The following is a 13,613-nucleotide window of genomic DNA, read 5'->3' as shown; positions in this document are numbered from 1 at the left end:
TTTTGTAAGCATGGCAATTTTTTAGTGAGCCCTTCTAATGACATGTTTAAAAAACCTTCGACATGCAAAAGTCTTTATACAAATTTTTCTACTTTCAAAAGAGTATATGAATAATATCCAAGAACTAACATAGAATGTATTAGTATGCCAAACATATACATAAGTCTACTTGCAAAAGAGGATTAGTACAAAGTTGCTCATATACATAATTGGAAAGCCTTTGGCACACGAGGACACAAAAAGGCTCATGAGTGGGAACAAAAAGATAGGTGAGGAAAAACCATGAGCATCAAGTGGCACCATTTACAACATAATAGATAGAGAAGGATGGTAAGAACACAAGCCCAAGTGCTGTTTACATGGGTATAAATTTCCTGTTCTTCAAAAGCTTCCAAGCTTCAAAACATTCATCCCAAAGCACATCTTTAGGGTGTTTTACCTTTGGAGTATTCAAACCAATAAACATTTTCAAGCTAAGCATATCAACCGACAAACGGTTTCGGAACTTGAAACCAAATGTGCCATTACACTTTCAATGATTTCATGTGGGTTTACATCATCCATTTCACACATTGGTCCCAAGTGCAAGTAATGAGAGTGAACAAGACCATCTGTATCTTGATAACTCACTACTCCCATTTGTCCATGCACCGTCCTTAAGAAAGCTTCTACATGCGTAGTATCAACTCCAAAGCTATTTCCAAGAAATGCTAAACGAAGAGTTTCAACAGTGGATACTAAGTGGCTTCCAATAAGAGAGATATCTGGATGCTCTTCTTGCAATTTACAATTGAGAACATTTAGCTCTCCAAGCACATCAGCAAAAAAGTGTAACAAAAACTGCACCTTGTAATTAGTGAGTGAAGAATACATGGCTGCAAATTCAGACTTCATGATTGTCAACAAGGCTGGCATAATCTTTATGGTTCTCACCATGACTTGACCCTTTGAGAGCCATCTCACATCATGCATTTTTAGTAATCTCAGTTTTCCATGTCTACCGAGACCAAATTCCTTCACAACATCAGCGAGAATCACATGCCTTTTGGCTAACCTGGCTGCCCACTCATAAAGCCTTTTTGCTATCATATCTATGAGCTTGAACTCTTTGAAGCCATTAAAAGCATCTCCAGCTACAAGGGCCTCTATGTGTGCAATGCAATGGAAGCTCACTAGATGTGGAATGTGATTCTTCAACCTTGTAACCAAACTTGTACTAGAACATGTCATCACACTTGCTCCATTTGTGGCAATTCCAATCATTTTCGACAAAGATAAACCCGTTTCCTGTGAAAAGCTTATCAAAGCATTATGTAAAGCCTCAGCTCTGCTGTAGCATTTTTTACATGCAAAAGATTTACAAACTTTGTAGTGATTGACCCATTCCCTCCCTCCTCGATGAAAGTTATATAGATAATCATGTATTGATGCATGGTGATGTCTGTGCTTTCATCAACCTGAATGGAGTAAAAGGGACTATTATTGATTGCTTTCTTCAATATATCCCAATATACTAATTTGATTACCTTTGCAAATTCTTTACCGGCATTTGTACTTGTGTAGGAGGAATACTCACTCACTATAGGCATATTTGACGTCCTAAGAAACCGTTGGAGGTTGCATTGCCCTTTCTTGCAAATGTGCACCATCTACACCTTAAGCATTCATTGCCCTTGTTATTTGTGATCACATAAGCCCAAGGATACGCTGTTTTCCAACCCTCCAAAAACACCTTGATGTGTTTTTTATTTCCAGCATTCTCTTGTTGGGCAATCGCTCTACTGAAGTTTCACCATGACCATCAATTGCCCAACTTGCATCAATGCTTGCATCTAATGGCAAAGCATGCAACCCAAGCATTTGGTTAAGTTTCTTTTGCTTTTTACTCTTCGGTGGGTGACCAATATGTGCCATTTTGCTTTTTACTCTTCGGTGGGCACAACACTGTCAAAGAATTTAGCCGCCTACTCAAAATCCTCTTCAACGAATCCTCTTGATGTGAGGACAGGAGTTCCTAATTACCGCAATAACAATGGAAAGAAACTCAATGTATCATACAACAATAAATAAATCTCTACATGCCACATGCAAGTACGTCCTAAAATATAGTGTCAATGGATGCCATGTCTAAAATTGAAAGAGGGAGTGATAGCTCACGAGAAAGAGAGGGGCTACAAGACATAGAAAGCTATAGAACAACATAAAAACCGTAAGCAACCAGCTCTTAATAGTGTGTATGATCATTGATCACTATTCCAATCCAAAGTATTAAAAAATTTAGATTATCCTCCAGGAACCATGGCAAAAACATCTCTTGGTATTGTATTTTTGTTAGCTGCTATGTGGCACAACTCCATCACATGCTAAACTCTAGGACCATCTATACCCTACACCACATGAATCATGCCTAGTAAATAGAGCTTAAACCCGCCGTCCTGCCTTCAGGGACATAGATAGAAAAGTAGCTGCAAATTAATAAAATAACAATTATAATTTTCTACTAAATAAAAATCTTTTTTTATTTCTAGTAACAACTTTAAACCATCTTTCCTGCAGGAATAAATTTCAGACAGAGAATTTATGTTTATTGTTTTTTGCTCCAGTGCTTTCATAATAATATTGCCTAATCCATATTGATTAATATTGATTAGGCAATATTATTATGAAAGTTTGCGCTTTTGCCGCACAGGTCGTAGCTGGGGACTTGCCGAGCACCGTATGCGAGCCACGAATGGCTACAAGCATACAACCAGGGAAGTAAGCTCAAACAGAATGCAAGGGTGTGTCACTCAGCGCTCTAACCGCCTCCGTGAAGGATTCCCACGTCGCAGCATTGAAGGAGGAGCCGCCGTCGCCATGGTCGCTCTACCGCCTCTCCGTTGCCGTGCCGCTATACAGTGCTCGATCACTCTCTCACTCTCTCTCTCTCTCTCTCTCTCACACACGCTGGAGAAGGAAACCAAGGAGATAAGGTAAGAGCACTCTTGTATTCAACACATGAGAATGAGGATTTTAGGGTTACATTTGACTCTTATAGGTGACTTGGCCATTCACACTTGGGCGCCCATACATGGCCGGTCGATCCTAACCCTTACCCTGCTGATATTCAAGGTGCGCCTCTCATCGGCGATCACCCAATCCCTTTATCCTTAACATATGGTGCCGACAAGCCCGGCCCATGACTCAGAATATTTAAATTAATGACGTAAAACCTAGTACGTCTCAATGTCCGCCATGGGTTAACATGCCCCCCTTCCTGATGTAGATTCCGTCCTCGGAAGCTATGGTATGGTAAGCTCGATAGGGTTGTTGTGGTGGACCGTCTACAAAACAGGGAAGTAGAGTGAAAGTATGCTGGAATTCAAAAGATATAAAGTGTATAAATTCAAGCATGTTAGACCACAATGGATGTTGCTATGAGAACTTAGTTTAAGGGTCACATGAATGAGCTAGTGTAGCAAATTAACAGGAGTTTAAAATTATTGAAAGTAAATCAAGAGTTAGCAAGGTGTCAAAGGTTAATCAAGGTTTATAACTGGCTTAAGTCAAGGAAAATAACCAAGCTTAACAAATAAACAGATGACCACACTGTGTCTACTCTAAGAACAAGTAGTTACCAACGAGCCTAGGGACACAAGAAACATCAGAGTTACAGGAGCCTTTTGCCTTTATTTTTTTTATGCACGTGACAATTTTTACACTCAATGGCGACCTTCCTAAGGCAAAACTAACATCGATCCTGGTACCATGTTTAACACAAGGCATTATCCAGGAATCTATTAGCTCACTTTAGGCAAGGCTACCTCCTATTAACCAAGGCATCGGTGTGGAGTAGAATACTCCTCGCCTACCAAGTATCGATAAGGCGATAGGCCAACATTAAAGCACATCATAGACTTTTATTGCCATTTATTGTAGGCTTCTTCTTTTTTTTTTAATAAATAATTTCTTTTGATCTTCGCTCCTGAACTATAATTTGTCTTGCATCCTTTCGACAAAGGGGTAAAAGCTATGTCCTAGAGGTCAACACACACATGGCCAGGTGTCAAACATTAAGATGGTTTGATCCTAGACCTTAGACAATCGTATTCCAAGGTTAACTAAAGACGTCATGCATTCTCAGGAATATATCCAATAAGGTTAAGCTCATTAATGATTTACACTAGCACGTCAAGCAACTTCACAAACTAAGTAGTACATTGACAATTTCCATGTGGTCATGCATTATAGTTCATGCAATTAATTGAACAGAAAAAATTAAAGAGAGTGGGCATAGAAGAATTACACCTGAAATTGGAGATCTCCTTGATTTGACGAGACAGATTGCAATTTGATGTAGATATATTTTGATGAACGTTGCGGCAGTCTCACGACTTGGAAACGAACCCACCTCAAACTTTTTAACCTGTACAATCAACTAACAAGCACTATACCTCGAGAGGCACATCGGTGTGAAAATTTCAAGACTCGTTTAAGGAATCTAAACTAGAAAACACTTGAAAACACTAACCTACCTACCAGTCACCATACTACTACTGAGGATACGGTAAGAGGATGTTGTAGAGTCCTGGCTCTAGCCCTAAGACTAAGGCTCTATCCGCATCATCCAAACAAATAAAGTCAACCTCAATAGTGCCATGAGTTTCATCCATCCATTCATCATTGTCAGATATTTCCTTTTCATTTTCCCATCCACATAAACTCATCAAGAATGTAACCATGCGAGGATAGTCATCTTGTGGAAAAGGAAAGCATTGGGCTATCAGGGATATGTCCTCTACGGAGTAGGGGTCAGTCATGGTCAATAGGCGAATTAGCCATTCTAATTCCTCAACATTTTCCTCTCTGGCTAGTACATCTATATGATCCCATTCAGTTTCAATTACAGGATAGCACATGTGGAATATCTGAGAAAGGTACAGATGATACCTCTCACCAAAGGTAGGAGTGGATGAAGTGTATGATGATCGTGCATGTGCCATATCTGCAAACACAGATATAGCATCAGTAGGTTTGTGACAGGTCAATCTAGTTCTTGATTGTATACGGATATTTATCCTCTTTTTGTGCTCTTGCTCTTTTTACTATTTTTTTATTTTCTTTTCTTTGTTTTGTTTTTTATTTTTTTTTAAAATGTATGAAGCTATATATATACATTCCCTTGAATTTGGCAATTACATGGTCAGGGGAGAAGGTTGAGGAGGAAGCATTAGAATGTCGAGCGTGAGTACATGCTCCCCCTTTCCTTGGGTAGATCATATTATTTGCAATGATGTTGCAGCCTCTTGGAACCAATTTGTCTAGCGGGTCATAGGTTGTGATGTGGGCAGATAGCTTTTTATGACCCTTGTGGCCACATCCAATTGTAGAGATGGTAGTGTACGCTCCCATTGACGAATGGAGGAAATGGTTTCCGACGATACTATTACAAGGGGAGACGTAGACTCATCGGCGGTTTTTTGTTGGGTGTTGACAAGAGTAGGTGTAGAGCATGTAGAAACTTCTATATGAGTGTGTGCCTGGCATGAGGAGCTAGAAGCTTCATGTGACTCCCCCCTTCCTGAGCTAGGTGGTATTGATCGATATCGTTTGGGAATCCAAACTAGCTCTGGAAGAAGTGGTGCAGAGCACTCTGTTACTTTTCCCTTACCACGGTCTTGAGTTGTCATTGGGGTGGCAACAATTGGTTTGCAAGGTTTTACAGGTGATGTAGAGGGATTCAGCTTATGTTTAGGGACCCAAATCTGGTCATTCTCCTCATAGTACCCTTGGGCTACTAATAATTTTTTAGGGATCCATCGCGATGTTACCTTGCCCTTTCTCGGGTGGGTAGCTGCTTTCCTTTTACGAGGCTTCTTGGTGGCTGGACGAGATTGAGCAGGGGAAGTAGCTATTAACGAAGTTTTTGGAACCCATTTGTATGTGTTTTTTGGCGTAGTAAGCGGAGCTTTAGAGACCACCCTGCATGTTTCCACTCTTGGCGTTGAAGCGTTAGAGGGGTGGCAAACAATCAAAGATGGTTTTGCCACTGGATTTTGTGATTTTTCATTATCTAACATTTTGTCCAGGGTTGATGCTTAGGAACGGGATTTTGAGCGGTCAGACCTAGTGTTGGTTCTTGCGTTGTGACTCGTCTAGTTGCCCAATCGATATTGCACTTGGTGGCCATTATCCATTTGCGCCCTAAGTTTACAGTCCCTTCCATTGTACCAGTAGGCATAACCAAAAAGCTTTGAATTATGGTTCCCTTGTCATAAGCAACCGGAGTGTGCAGAATTCCTGAGACAGGGGTTTTCTTCTTGTTGATTCCTTGAACTTGGATAGAACTCTTAGATAAAGGTGGTTTTCCAAGTTGACACCACACGCCATATGATAGCAAATTGTGTTGAGCTCCTGTATCCGCATTATACAGCACCTCCCCGTAAGGACTTTGTAACTCAATTGGGTATCTTAGAGGTGGGTCAGATTCCAGTGAATCCTCGTCTGCCTCCTCGAAAAATGTTTGTGTAATTCCCAAGTTGGCTTCTCGTTGTCGCCTAGCACGCTGTTGACGTTCTTTGGCTTCGACTCTCGCTTGTATCTTTTTAAGCTCAGCTTGTTCTTTAGCTGCCTTCTTTTGATGGATTGCATGTAACTCCTCTTGGCTCAGGGGGTCATAGTATCTTTTGAATTTACTCCCATTAAGGAATCCAATGGTTTCAACTCCGTCGAGAGTCTCCACTCTGATGGTACCTTGCAGGGTAATTTCACATACTCTATACGGTCCCTTACCAGCATATTTGAGCTTTTTCTTTTCGTTTCGCACTCCATACATCAGGACTTTATCCCCAACCTTGATGTCCTTGTCCTTTAGGTGGCAATCAAACCATTTTTTTCTTCTATCCTTCTCCACAAGGGCATTGTACACAGCCAATTGTCTTTCTTCATTTAGCCGCTCAAGGATATACAGACGCTCTGCTAAGGGATTACCATCCCAACCCTCTTGAGTAGCAACACGAAGACTAGGAATGACAAATTCCCACGGCATGACTGCTTCTTGGCCATATACCATTTTGAATGGTGTGCAATTAATAGCCACTTTGTACGCAGTACGATAGGCCCATAAAGCTGTTGTAAGCTTTAGATCCCAATCCGTGCGATGAGCTTCAACTGTCTTTGTCAAAACAGAGATTAAGGTCTTGTTGGTACTCTCGGCTTGGCCATTCGCTTGCGGATAGTAAGGAGTAGATTTATGATGGGAGATCATGAAATTTGTTGTGAGCTCCTTAATCACTTCATTTATAAAATGCGTACCATTGTCGCTCACAAGTTCAAAAGGACAACTGAAGCGTGTGATTATATTTTCAAAGAGGAACTTGGCTGTTGTCCTTGCATCTGCCTTACGTGTCGCTTTCGCTTCAGCCCATTTGGTCATATAGTCAGTGGCCACAATAATATAGCGAGATTGTGTGTTTCGGGCCGCTGGGCTAATCGGACCTACAAAGTCTAAACCCCACTTTTCAAATGGTTGGTTTACTTTGATTGGATGTAGGGGCATCTGATCTTTCCTCTGGGGTTTCTTGTATCGTTGGCATTCATCGCAACCCTTCACAAAGAGTGATGCATCTTGGAACATAGTGGGCCACCAATACCTTGATTGTAAGATCTTTCGCGTAGTTAAGTCGCCTGAGAAGTGACCACCGGCTACGCCCATATGTGCCTCTTGCAAAATGTATAGATACTCATCCTCTTGGGCACAACGCCTAAGAACGTCATCCTTTCCTCGTTTATAAAGAGTCCCAGCTATCAGGCAATAGGGTTCGCATTCTTTGATTAGCTTTCGAGCTAGATCTTTACGAAGCTCCTTGGGTGGAAAGCCATTAACCAAAAAGTTAACAATCTTCTCACTCTATTCAGGCATTGTCTCCACCATGAACAGGGAAGTGTCCGGTAAGTCATCATCAACCCCCGTAGCCTCACCATTAGGTATGCGAGACAAATGATCAGCCATAACATGTTTTTTGCCAGGTCTCACAACAACAGTGAAATCAAACTCAAGAAGAATCAATAGCCATCGTGTGATTCTTCCTGTGGAGCATGGTTTGTTTACCAGATATAACAATGCTTGATGATCCACATAGAAAACAAACTTGGTGGCAAGGAGGTAATAACGAAATTTCCTTACTGCATATATCATTGCCAACCCTTCTCGCTCCGTAGTGGTGTAGTTCATCTCAGCATCGTTCAACTGGCTACTGGCAAAGCTAATGGGGTAGTCTAGCTTGTGTTCTCCAGGTTGAGTTAACACACACCCAATAGCAAAGTTTGATGCATCAATATGCACATGGAAGAGTAAATCCCAGTTAGGCATTCTCAAGATTGGAGCACTCGCCAAGGCCTTCTTTAATAGCTCATAGGCACGGTCACATTCTTCGGTCCAAATAAACTCGATGAGAAGCTTATACAATGGTCGAGCTATCTCGGCGAAGAAGAGAATAAACCTTCGATAATAACCAACGTGGCCCATAAAGCGTTGGACTCCCTTGTAGTTGGTGGGTGGTGGCAATTCCAGAATGACCTTGATTTTACTCTCGTCTGTGGAAATCCCATTTTTGGACATTATATGCCCTAAGATAACTCCGTGTTTAACCCAGAATTGGCATTTGAAAGGATTCAATGAGATGCGATATAATCTACACCTTTCAAATATTTTTCGTAAACACATCAAGTGCTCATCCCAAGAGGAATGAACACAAAGATCATCTAAGAAAGCTTCACAGAAGTCCCTTAGATATTCCTTAAAGGCCGTGTTTATCAATCGTTGGAATGTTGCAGGTGCATTGGTCAAGCCAAAGGCCATGACGCGAAAGGCAAACACTCCAAACTCCGTGATAAATGCTGTTTTAGCTTGGTCCTCGACTGCAGTTGTGATCTAATTGTAACCCGAGTACCCATCTAAAAAGCTATATGCCTCCTTGCCTGCCACTCTTTCAAGCACATGTTCAGAATATGGCAAGGGGTAATGATCCCTTCTAGTGGCTGCATTAACCTTTTTGAGATCAACGCACACTCTGAGTTTCCCATTCTTCTTTGGTACGATGACTATCGAAGAAACCCATTCTGAGTGCTCAATAGGGTATATGAATCCACATTTTACAAGCTTTTCAATTTCCTCTTGTACAATCTTTGCGTACTTAGGATTCATTGGGTAGGGACGTTGCTGGACTGGTTTAGCAGTGCTAATCATTGGAATCGTGTGTTGCACCACCGAGGGTGGAACACCCTTCATATCATGATATATCCAAGCAAATATGTCCTTGAATTCTTTGAGAAGCTTCGTAAGTGCAGCTTCTTCCGCCTTGGTGAGGTCTTGAGCAATAAAAACTGGTTTAGACTCCTCACCCGGATCTGCTAAGTCTATCTCCTTAACTACCGCAGGGCCATCGTAGACACCGCTACTCCCATTGGTAGGCGTTCGTTGGGCTTTTGTGTAGACCACTTTACGTTCCCCTGTAGTAAATGATTTGAAATGCTCGGGTGCGGGGTGTTAGTCTACTGGTTCTTGTTGTGCCAGGCTTTTTTCTTTCAATTCCGCTTCCTTTTGTTGCTGAGCCAACTCTTGGTTTTGTCGCATTCTTGCAGTACGACTTAGTTTCGGCTTCTCTTTGATTTCTAATTGGGCGACGTCATGAGGTTGCGGAATACACCACATGACACTTTGGAGGTATTGTCCCCAATTATCCGCTATCTTTCGATGAGCATCAATGGCTCCTACATAACTAAGCCATTCTGCAGCAGTGGATCTTTCCTTGTTTATTGCAGTGCGTACATTAGCTCGATAGCGTTGGCGCTTATGTCTCGTTTTCTTCTTACCAAGTTTTTGATTTTTGTTTCTGTCAGATTCGAACTCACTTGGTCGATCTTCACTTGTGTCCCCCTCACTTTCGGATGAACTGCAGGAGGTCACTGTCCTAGGCCTTGAGCACCTTGCTTCCACATTTGGGTGAATATTTGATTCATTCCCCCCATCAAGCTCAGAGTTAGTTTCTTCTTGAGATTCATACTCAAAGTTGCATTGGTTAGAGTCTTTGCTACTTTCAGTGTCAGTGGAGTTTGCCACTTTTTCGCCATCAGGAGTCAAGTGCATAACACCTATCATGTTTATTGCCACTTTTTCGCCATCAGGAGTCAAGTGCATAACACCTATCATGTTTATTGGCACTAACGGTGGCATATCTTGCCCCTCAGGTGTTACCCAACTTGTGCCTCTATTTCCCCATGTGTCTATGGTTGCCGCTAGGTGTACCCAATCCACGTTATCTGACTCAGTCATACCCGGTAGGACATCCATATAAGGAGAATCTTTCCCATCATCAGTCTCTTTTTTGCAGGGACGGAGTGAATAGTGGTATCCGATCGATTATCAATGATAACCTTGCTTCCTAAAGGATGTGCACGACCATTCTCAAGATCAACTCGAATGACAGAGTCCTGGAATTGTAGGTAGACATGGTTTTTCGACCAATCATGCACCATTTCTGCTTCCCTCATGAAAGGACGTCCTAAGATCATTTGATATGACATAGGATGCTTGGAGAAATCCATTACAATGAAGGTATGTCTTACCTTATACCCCAGAACCTTGATCTTAAGGTCCCTTAACATTCCAATAGGTTTAGCAATAGTTCCGTTTGCCATCTTAACCACTATGTTTGTGACTTCGAGGTGAGGTCTCCCCATAGATTCCCAACAGTTTTTAGTCACAATGCTCACTCCACCACCACCATCAAGGATTCCCTTCAGAGTTAATCCCTTGGTAGTAATGGGGAGGGTGGCATTAGATTCATCACCTTCAAAGTACTGTCCCAACTTGTTAACAGGTATTTCAACGACCGAATCTTCATCTAAGTTGGGTTGTGGATCCCAATGTTCCCCTTCATCTTGAAGCGTGTCAGGTCTATCCATATTTGCAAATTGTGGTAGCCCCGCCTTTAGTTCTCCATTGAGAAATGCCCGAAGAGCTAAGAATAGCTCAGGATCTCCGTATAATTTGGATATGATCGTGGTTCTGATTTCAGAGGACATGAAATCCATTAGCTTAGACACATTCAACGGTACTTTTCGAGACATCGCCCCTTGACTAGGGACTGGTGAAGATGGAATCACTTCCTCTTCAATGGGGTCAGGCATTCCCTCACTAAACATTCTTTCCAGCAAGAAGGGTGTTTGCCCACTTCCTGATGTCCTATCCTCACTTTCCTCCCGAATGATACTAGGTATAGCTAACGGTTTATGGTTCCTGTGAGGCTGAACTTGCGTAGGAAACACTGTGTCTGGAATTTTGACTTTTCTCGGGTTTGGCTCCAGTTCTCTTTGTGTTTCTTCCACCAAACCCCTTAAGTGTTGCACTTGTTCAATCTCCTCAACTGGGTTTGGGTAAGTTCCAATCTTTTTCTTGAGGGTTTTTGGCCCACAAGGCTTGTCTTGGGGAGTCTCAGTCAGTTTGGGTGGTCGAGAGGGCATTAACTGACTTGGTTGTGGAGCCGAGGAAGTTTTCTTCTGTTTCCCCTTATTTATGTACTCGCTTGATTCTCCTTCGTTGAGCTCCCGAGTGGGTTCCTCCCTTAAGGTAGTGGCTTTGGTCCCCATGGTTTCTATTGAATCAGAATCATCTTCAGGATCATTCATATACACGGGGTCGTCTCCTGTCCCTATGTTAGTCTTTGAAGAACTGGGCTTGGAGCTCGTGGCATTAAGCGATCTCTTCCGCCGTGTTTTCTTTTTCTTTGCCTGAGCGATTGATGCAGTATTCCTCTCTTCAAGAATGTAGTTTTGATTTTGAAGCATTGATCGTGTAACTACATTCGCGGGTACAATGGGTGTGGTTCCTCGTGCTTGGTTGGTGACCTCAACCAAATTCAATGGCGTAATCTTGGGTGCATTAGGATTATGTGGACATTGAGCGATCAAATGATCTATGCCACAACGATTACATGTAAGTACCGGCATTCCCGATGTGCTCCCTTGATTTGGTTGCATTTGAGTAGCGATCTTCTGTAGCCTATTAGGGCACTCCGCTACACGATGCGGTCCACCACAATCGTAGCATTGAAGAGGTGGTCTCCTCGCCAAGGTATTAAGGTTTTGCCCTCTTGTGGCGAGAGCAGCCGCTTGATATACAGGCTTGACTTGCCCAAAATGATCCTCCATGTAGTACTGGGGAATCATTTCAAACGTATCAATCCCATATGGAGCAGTGGGGTCTATCTCCTCTTCATAATCCCCACACGCACTATGTGACTCACAACCCATCTGGTTTATTGGGGTTATCCTTGGATGTGGAGGTTGTGGTCCTAGCACTGGCGGTGGTAACGGCACAGGCTGGACTACATTCGGATTCCTTGGAACTATGTGCTGTGACGGTTGCTCGACAGGTTGTGCAGGCATCAGCGCGGGTACTTGAGGTGTGTTTGACCAGGCTAGTGGTGCCTGATTTGCCAACATTCGCTTAAGTACTAGGCAATCCTTAGATTGATGGCCGTACTTACCACATGCATTGCAATTCCCATTGAATTTGACTCTGAATGTGGGACATTCACTCGTGCTATGTGGTCCTAAGCACACCGAACACCATTGTTGCTCTCTCCTTGGGTACATATGGCTATTCTGAGGAGCTCGCTTACCCCTAAAGTATTCTTGGAGAGCCTTAGTAAGGTCAGTCTCACAGACATTTCAGATATCTTGGGCTCCTTGGCAATAGGTTTCACCGTCATTGGCTCGTGCCCAGATACTTGCGAACTAACGGATTTTGTTTCCGAAGACACCTTTTTACCTGCAATCATCGAGTTGTCTTCTAACTGGATTGCATTGGCAGTGACTGCTTCCCACGTTGTAAGACCTCTAATGACTAGGCCATTGTAAATGTCCTCGTGGCGCAATCCTCGGATGAATCTATCGAGCAGTTGGTTATTATTGAAGCGCTCGTCGGGAATGCAGCGAGAATTTAGATGCTTCAATTGACTTATAAAGTCTCTCACTGACTCCCCTTCCTCGCGTTCAGCTTTTTGGAGTTGAGATGCTACTCCCCAAAGCACACCCTCACGTATGTATTCTTTCAAGAACAATCTCTTGAGAGTGGGGTAGTGAGTGCGCTCTTCAACCCTTAAGGTTCGATACCAATCTCCGGCCTTCCCACTTAAGGTTAAGCCTAAGGCTTTACACTTATGCAGCTCATTGTGCTCTTCCAAGGAATCACACACGTGTTTAAAGACTTCAATGTGCTTCCTAACATCCTCGTTACCACTGAAGTTTTGAGTGAGCTTAGCCACTTGTACTGCCTTGCTTCTAGGTTCTCTCTCAGGCATACCCCGCATGTTTTCCGCAATAGATCGTCCGATCGTCTGAGCAAACGCTGCGAGATCACCTAGGTGAGCAAGCATAGCTGGTGGAGGCACTTCTGGGATAGCCTGGCTGATAGGAGTTGGCGTTGGTCTGAGTATGTTGGCAAATGACGTAGGATATGATATGTAGCTAGGCCTAGCTCCTCTTGGATAAGGGTTGTGATAAGGCGGTCGTGGAGCATACGCCATTGGCATACTAAGAGGCGTAGGAGCTACATGAGCATGAGTAGCGAT

The 13,613-nt window shown here is 42.8% G+C and overlaps 1 pseudogene; it reads right to left on the bottom strand.

Annotated features, from left to right (window-relative positions):
* Positions 1 to 468: 468 nt before the first annotated feature.
* Positions 469 to 1,649, bottom strand: LOC147622913 (uncharacterized; annotated as a pseudogene).
* Between the last annotated feature and the right edge of the window lie 11,964 nt (positions 1,650 to 13,613).

Source organism: Cibotium barometz, chromosome 28, assembly GCF_041138505.1.
Source record: "Cibotium barometz isolate CiBa-2024 chromosome 28, ASM4113850v1, whole genome shotgun sequence".
Classification (NCBI taxonomy): Eukaryota; Viridiplantae; Streptophyta; class Polypodiopsida; order Cyatheales; family Cibotiaceae; genus Cibotium; species Cibotium barometz.
The sequence above is the reverse complement of the archived record's forward strand: the minus strand, read 5'-3'. Positions and strand labels throughout refer to the sequence as shown.